The sequence below is a fragment of the Agrilus planipennis genome, unplaced genomic scaffold (genome assembly GCF_000699045.2).
Source record: "Agrilus planipennis isolate EAB-ADULT unplaced genomic scaffold, Apla_2.0 scaffold151, whole genome shotgun sequence".
Classification (NCBI taxonomy): domain Eukaryota; kingdom Metazoa; phylum Arthropoda; class Insecta; order Coleoptera; family Buprestidae; genus Agrilus; species Agrilus planipennis.
In genome coordinates this window covers 263282-269892 of record NW_020439509.1, presented here as the reverse complement: position 1 = coordinate 269892, position 6611 = coordinate 263282, and the positions used below count along the sequence as shown (strand labels likewise).

The 6611-nt window shown below is 36.3% G+C and overlaps 1 long non-coding RNA gene across 1 annotated transcript in view; it reads right to left on the bottom strand.

Moving 5' to 3' along the window:
• Nucleotides 1-999: 999 nt before the first annotated feature.
• The window catches only part of LOC108736933, a 126136-nt gene continuing 120524 nt past the window's right edge, over nucleotides 1000-6611 (bottom strand). The window contains exons 2-3 of the long non-coding RNA XR_001937789.1: nucleotides 1147-1222; nucleotides 1000-1090 (exon numbers count right to left, since the gene is read on the bottom strand). This is a non-coding gene — a long non-coding RNA (uncharacterized LOC108736933). The remainder of the gene's footprint in view (nucleotides 1091-1146; nucleotides 1223-6611) is intronic.

Genomic DNA, 6611 nt, shown 5'->3' with positions numbered 1-6611 from the left:
ATTTTAACGAGTCAGTTTAAATAATTTTGCATATGGTACTGTACACTTTTGTCTAGTTCTCGATCGATGATCGGTGGAGAAATTAGCTCCGCAGACAAATATGATTGAATTTGGAATTATGCTACGGCGCATCCTAATAAAGGGAAGGAGCATATCTCTACCTTCTTGAAACGAACAGTACACGTATGTTTTGAGTAAGCCATTTAGCTAGACCCGTTAGGCCAAGCATCAGGAACCACCAAGTATTGTCCTTCCGAGTTCTTGTTATCCTGTTACTAACTGCTTGTGTTTTTAGCAAACAGAGATTATAATATAATTTCAACAGTCGAGAGTTTATCTTCAATATTATCATTAGGAAGTTTCACATGTTAATTTAACTTTAATAAAATAGGTACCTTTTCATTATCACAATAGAGTTTGAAATTTCCAATGAGCAGATTATATGAAAGTTGTTTTAATGCATAAAACATACCTAGGAGTATTCATTAAAAGCTTTTAGTATAGAGTACTGAAAATGACATGGAAATTTTGTGTATTTAACTAAGAAGTGTCATACAAGTTAAATAATAATAGCTATTGTAGTAAAACTGGTAGTGTTTTCAGGGCGAAGCCTGGCAAATGCAGTTGTTTTAGTTAAATTTTAATATTCTTTTTTAGTCGTTAGAGATAGATTTGCTTATCATTATTCAACCTATTTTATTTTATTATATAGGAATTTTCCATGATTTATAATCGATGCTCTTCAATTGTACGCAGGTTACAGGAATTTCATAGCTCGAGGCAGTAATACCTTCTTGGGGTTTTCACTTTATTGGCTTCTGGCTCGTATTCTTTTGTTGCATACCACGTATTGGTGGTGGCACCAGAACAATTTTTGCTTCTGTCACATAATTTAGACTTAGTTACGGTTTGCCCTTCTTCTTGTTAACTTGCGTTTTTAATTCATATTTTCTTTGTTGTGCATGTAGTTGTAATCCGTTATTTCATAGTCTGTATATACTGTTTTATATCGAGTTTGCGATTCGCTCTGTTAAAACCAACATTTTGAGAAAATACTGCTCGTGATTTTACGGCAAACAGCAGGCGATTGCTGGAAATTATTAGCTGATATCAGATTATGGAATTAGATACTGATTTTGTACTTACAGAATTATTCTCGATTTAATCGCTCAACCAACTCATCAAAGTTGAAAGCTTCCACAGTATGGAAACATGATTTTTCCTAAAACAATATACTTGTAAAAAACACATAGACAAAACAGCCAAATTTCTACCTCTGATTAAAAGACAAAAGGCTATTGAGACCCTTAAAAAAAACAACTTCATTCTACCTTGGAAGCAAATTGTTCTTCTGTAGTTATCTCTTTAAATCTTCAATGTAGTAGATAGTATTGTGTAGATGAGCGATTAGTTTTTCTGAGTTTGACTACCTATATTATGAGTAGTGTTCTCTTGTATGTCTGTTTCTTTAGATGTTCAGTTTTTGTAAGTTAGGTACATAATATTATAATACATGGCTATATAATAAGATATGAAAGGGACATTAAAAGAATGGAAGCAATAATCTTTAGGTTAACTTTAAATTATATTTAAAAAAATATTAGCTTTGTTCGATAATAGATATCCTACGATTTGCATGATGAAAATCTTAAATGTAACTGGTATTAACAAATGAAGATATGCTTCTTTGAGGTAATCAATAAGGCCATCTCTATGAATGGGTTGACGACACTGCACCAAAATCGCCCCTTAGAGAGCGAACCACTTTATCCATATACAGCGGAAGAGTAAAGGTACCTACGACCGTTTAACTTAATCTCCCTCAGTAACTTGTAGCGTAGCCCCTGCCTAATAATTTGTGTTTTATACTTATTGTTGTTTGTTTGTCATTAAAGTCTTTCAGCATAAGTTGACTTGACAATGGTTTTGCTGGATGTACAATTATATAGGGAAAATAAGATTTTTGATGGTAAACCTCTCCTACACCAATCGATCCCCTCGCTACTACAATATGTATAGTGATAATACTTTTTATGGTAATGAATAAATTATAAACAGCGCTTTCTGATAATTTTTGCCTAAAATATTGTGTCTAATTTATGGGGTATTTTATAATAAAAATGTACTTGGCACATGTATAGCTTGAAAAGTTTTAATCGCAGTACCTACAACTTAACAACTTAAACTGCATCGATATTCGAGTGGTGGAACTTCAAGAACTCGGAGATTGTGCTAGGCCAAATGTTCCTTTGCAGCATGCTGCCTGCCCTGAAGCCTGCACATACAATATATGCTTCTAAATTGGCATAAGTGATTTAGATTGTGAATAACTTTATTATGACTATTACAACATTGCCTCCGCGGAATTTTGAAGAGAAGGTAAATACGTCAATTTGAACACGCATATACATGGCGTTTCGGAAACTTTAGATATGTTTCTAACTTTTTAATTTATTTAGGAAACAGAAAATATCACAAATGGCGCGGTAAAGGCCACCTGTAGTACGATGCTACATTTTAGGATTATCTACTTGCTGAAACGAATCCAGGCGTACCTAACCTCAACGTGATAGGCACGTTACCATAATCGAATCAAATAATTCGAAGTGGTCTGTATTCTGTCGAAACTGCCAGACGCGGATCGCGATTTCGATCTTTTTGGATCTCATCAGCGCATCGCAGACAGCTCCGGATCGATCGCGAGCCGCGTCTGACAGTTTCGACAGAATACAGACCACGTCGAATTATTTTATTATTTAGGAAACGTTTATACCGCGAGGTGTACAGGGATCGCTCAGGTGAGAGGAGTCAAGCTTCTCCTCAATTGGTAAACTGGAGGTCTACGCAATTGCCAAAAAAACATGATGAGCAAACATGAATCGCGTCAATGCTTAATCTCTAGACGTGTGAAGCTGAGTCTCAAAACACATTATGAGCACGAAGCTTTTTTTGCTTATCGTTATTTCTCTTCAAAGATCCCAATCCTTTATCCCAATGACTTGGGTTACCTGATCTCTTGATCGAATGGTTAGAGGTTAATCAGTGATTCTCAACCACCGTGCCTTGGTACTTTACTGTCTCGCGAGATTCTTAAAGTGTGGCGCCATATATTTTTCGGACGCATACAGTAAAATAGCGAAGGAGACTTTTGGAGAATGCATTTTGGTGCCTGGTTATGCATCCAAAACTTAAAACTTTTGGGTGTTTCATTCCCACCAGCCAGTAATGCTGGTGGGCGGGCAGTCCCTCCGGACTATGCCGGAAGGTAGGGCGGAAGGCCCTCTTCAGTCTGCTTTCAGGAATCGTGGGAATGGGTGGATGGTGGTTCGGGTGAGAAAGATGAGACGGACGAAATGAAGACAGAAGAGAATGAAAGATTATCTGTGGAATATATTACTGCCTCAGCATTTGCCTAAGTGGTCCAAGGAAACCACAGAAAAACTTGGACCAAGGCAGACGGACCCGGAATCGAACCGGCGTCCTAGGCCATGCCGATCGGTTATGCATCCAGAAGAAATCCGAAATATATAGTGGTATAGCCTACGTCCATGATTCCTAACCTGGGGGTAATAACCCCCGCAGGGTTAAAACATGTATTTCGGAGGGGTGACAATGAGCCGGTTGTTGTCTCGAACGCCGAATTTCAAAATGACAAGTCTGAGCGCCGATAATCAATATTTTAATATTGCAAAATAAAGTAGCAAGCTTTATTCGCAAATTGGAACTATACAAACGTAGAGTTTAGGTTGGCGATATAGCCATGTTTGTGAGCAACTGGAAAACGATAAAGCTGACAAGATTAAATTTGAAGATTCCGTGCTACAGCATTTGTCATCAGTAATAAGCTCATTGCAAAAATATTTCGAGGACAAGGATAACCGCCAGTCCAACTCTTGGGTATTGAGACCGTTTTTGACTGATGATAATATTTTTAAGGATAAAGATGTGTCAGCTAAAGTAGAATTTCTTGGACCACGTGCGGATTGCACTTTAAAAATCGAATCCCAAAATTATGACCTATGTACATTTTGGAAAAAAGTAGCTGCTGAATATCCTATCATAGCAGACAGAGCTTTAAAAATGTTAGTACCGTTTGCTACTACTTACAGGTATGAGAGTGGTTTCTCAACTTTGGTGACACTAAAAACGAAGGGCAGAAATCGTTTCAATGTGGAACACGGTTTGAGATGCGCTTTAAATGAGATAAAACCTAACATTACCAAACTTGTAAATGCGAAGCAGTATCAACCTTCTTACTAAAATGTATAAATTTGTAATAAGTTTTAGAAATTACCTAGCTTAAACCTAGCTTATAACTGTAATTTAGAGTAAAAATATCTAAATTTTTTATGTGCAATTGTTTTTATGTTTAATAAAGTCTACGTATTTGTATTAACGCGTATTGTTTGACTTCAAGGTTGGAAGGAGGGGTAAAATCAGTGACCCTAGTTAGCTCATAAGGGTAACAGACTTAAAAAGGTTAAGAACCACTGGCCTACGTATAGAATTGATAAGGAGATGTACCCCCTCATTTCATCCTATCCCAATGGCCGATATACAGCAGTGTTGCGTTAGTTTTTGAAAGAATTCAAAGAATTACGTCCGGGCGTCCGTTTTTACGATCATAATAGCGTAAATAGGACGCACGTACGTGCCCGGAAATAATTTTCCTCTAAATACGAATAGTTTTCTTATGCTGCTAATATATTTAGTCCCATTTAGTTGCCGTAGTCGCCCTTTGGTGTTGACGTGTGTACAGTAGAGCTTATTATTTATGAATTAAATCAAATTAAATGTAGTTTGTAATTTATCATTGAATTTTTTCTTTTTTCTTTACTTTGTAATTCTATTTTACTTTATATTCCACTGAAAATTATTATCGTCTGCTATTTTTATTTTTTTTTTATGTGGTGTTATAGGCGAATGATGAGGATAACGTGGGTAGAAAAGGTTAGAAATGAAAAGGTAATAGAAAGAATAGGAAAACAGAGGGCTCTATGGAAGTCAATAAAAAATAGGCGAGATCGGTTGGTAAGACACCTTCTCAGGCATGAAGGTCTAGTCAGAGACATATTAGAGGCAGAAACAGGAGTTAGGAGGGGTAGAGGTAGACGTAGATTAGATTACTGTTCACAAATAGTTAAGAATATGTAGCTTATTCTAGTTTTAGGGAAATGCGAAGTTTAGCTCAGGTTAGGAAAAAGTGGAGGTACGTGTCCAACCAGTCTTAACACTGACGACCCTATGATGATGATGATTATAGGTATAACAGTTGTTTAACTATGTTTTTTAATTTATATAATTGTTAGTGTGCCTTCAAATTTTTAAATTGTTAAAAATGTTCCGTGACGAAAAGAAGGTTGAGAATGACTGGGTTAGACCATTGATTGCTTAGCATTCGTGAGGACACCGGTTCGATTTCGGGCCCGTTTGCCCTAGTTTAAATTTTGTATGTGGTTTCCTGGGATCATTTAGGCGAATGCTAGGGCAGTATATTCCACAGATAATCTTTCATTCTCTTCTGCCTTCATTTCGTCCTTCTATTTTTTTTCAACCACCACCCACTCATTCCCATAGTTCCATCCTTCCACCCTACTCTCTGGCTTTGCCCAAAACTAGACACCAGAGTGTAAGTCGAAAGGACTATACCCACCCACCAGCATTAATAGCTGGTGGGAATTAAACAGGCTAAAGTATTTTTCAAATATTCTGCCTGCGTTAATGGGATTTTTCTTAAGAACGTACTTATTGAAACTACCATTATCAGATGCAGATGGTGCAGTGTACTGCACTTACCTTATGCAATTTTTAGCAGGCAATTTATTCATTCAAGTTATTTTCATATCTATTGAGAATAGAATCGTGCTTTACAAAACATCATCGGCATTCAGCTTGTGAATTCCTAAACACTAGATGGAAACTCAACATTAAAATTGTCGATTCGGAAGTTGAACGCCAGATGCAGATTAATTTAACAAGAACTGAAATTTATAGAAATGCAATCCACACAAAATAAGTACATATACATGTCTATTAGGGTGCTTCAAACGAAATTTTTAATTTTTTTTCTAACTCTTACCCCATCAAATGTCTCTATTTGATGTAAAAAAAATCCTCGCCAAACATGAGCCCTATAGCTCAAATCTAAGGGGTCGCTATTTTTATTTTAGTTTCCCATTTAATTAATACTGTGATTTAAATCAAGGTAGATATTCAATTTAGTACAGAACATTATCATGCCAATTAAATACAATTCTATATTTGTGGATTACAAATGTCATATTGGTAGGCACTTCATAAAAATTCGGAAATAGAATATGTATAGGTTGTAGGTGCATGTACCACAAAAAAATTAAAAAACATGGGAAAAGTTGATCAAGCCACTGTCTACATATCCATAGTACCTACAGTCTATTTCAAGTTGTTAGAATTGTGACCTTGAAGAAATCTGCGCGAAGATAGAAAGAATGCACACTAGGCGTGAGCAAGACAGAAACAGTTGGAACAAGCTTGAACGAACAGAGCTCTCGATGGGCGGTCTTAGGAGATCGGCTAGAACTGTACAGTACTAGACGAAAATGTTTAGCAATTTCTTAAAACAAAAATGTATA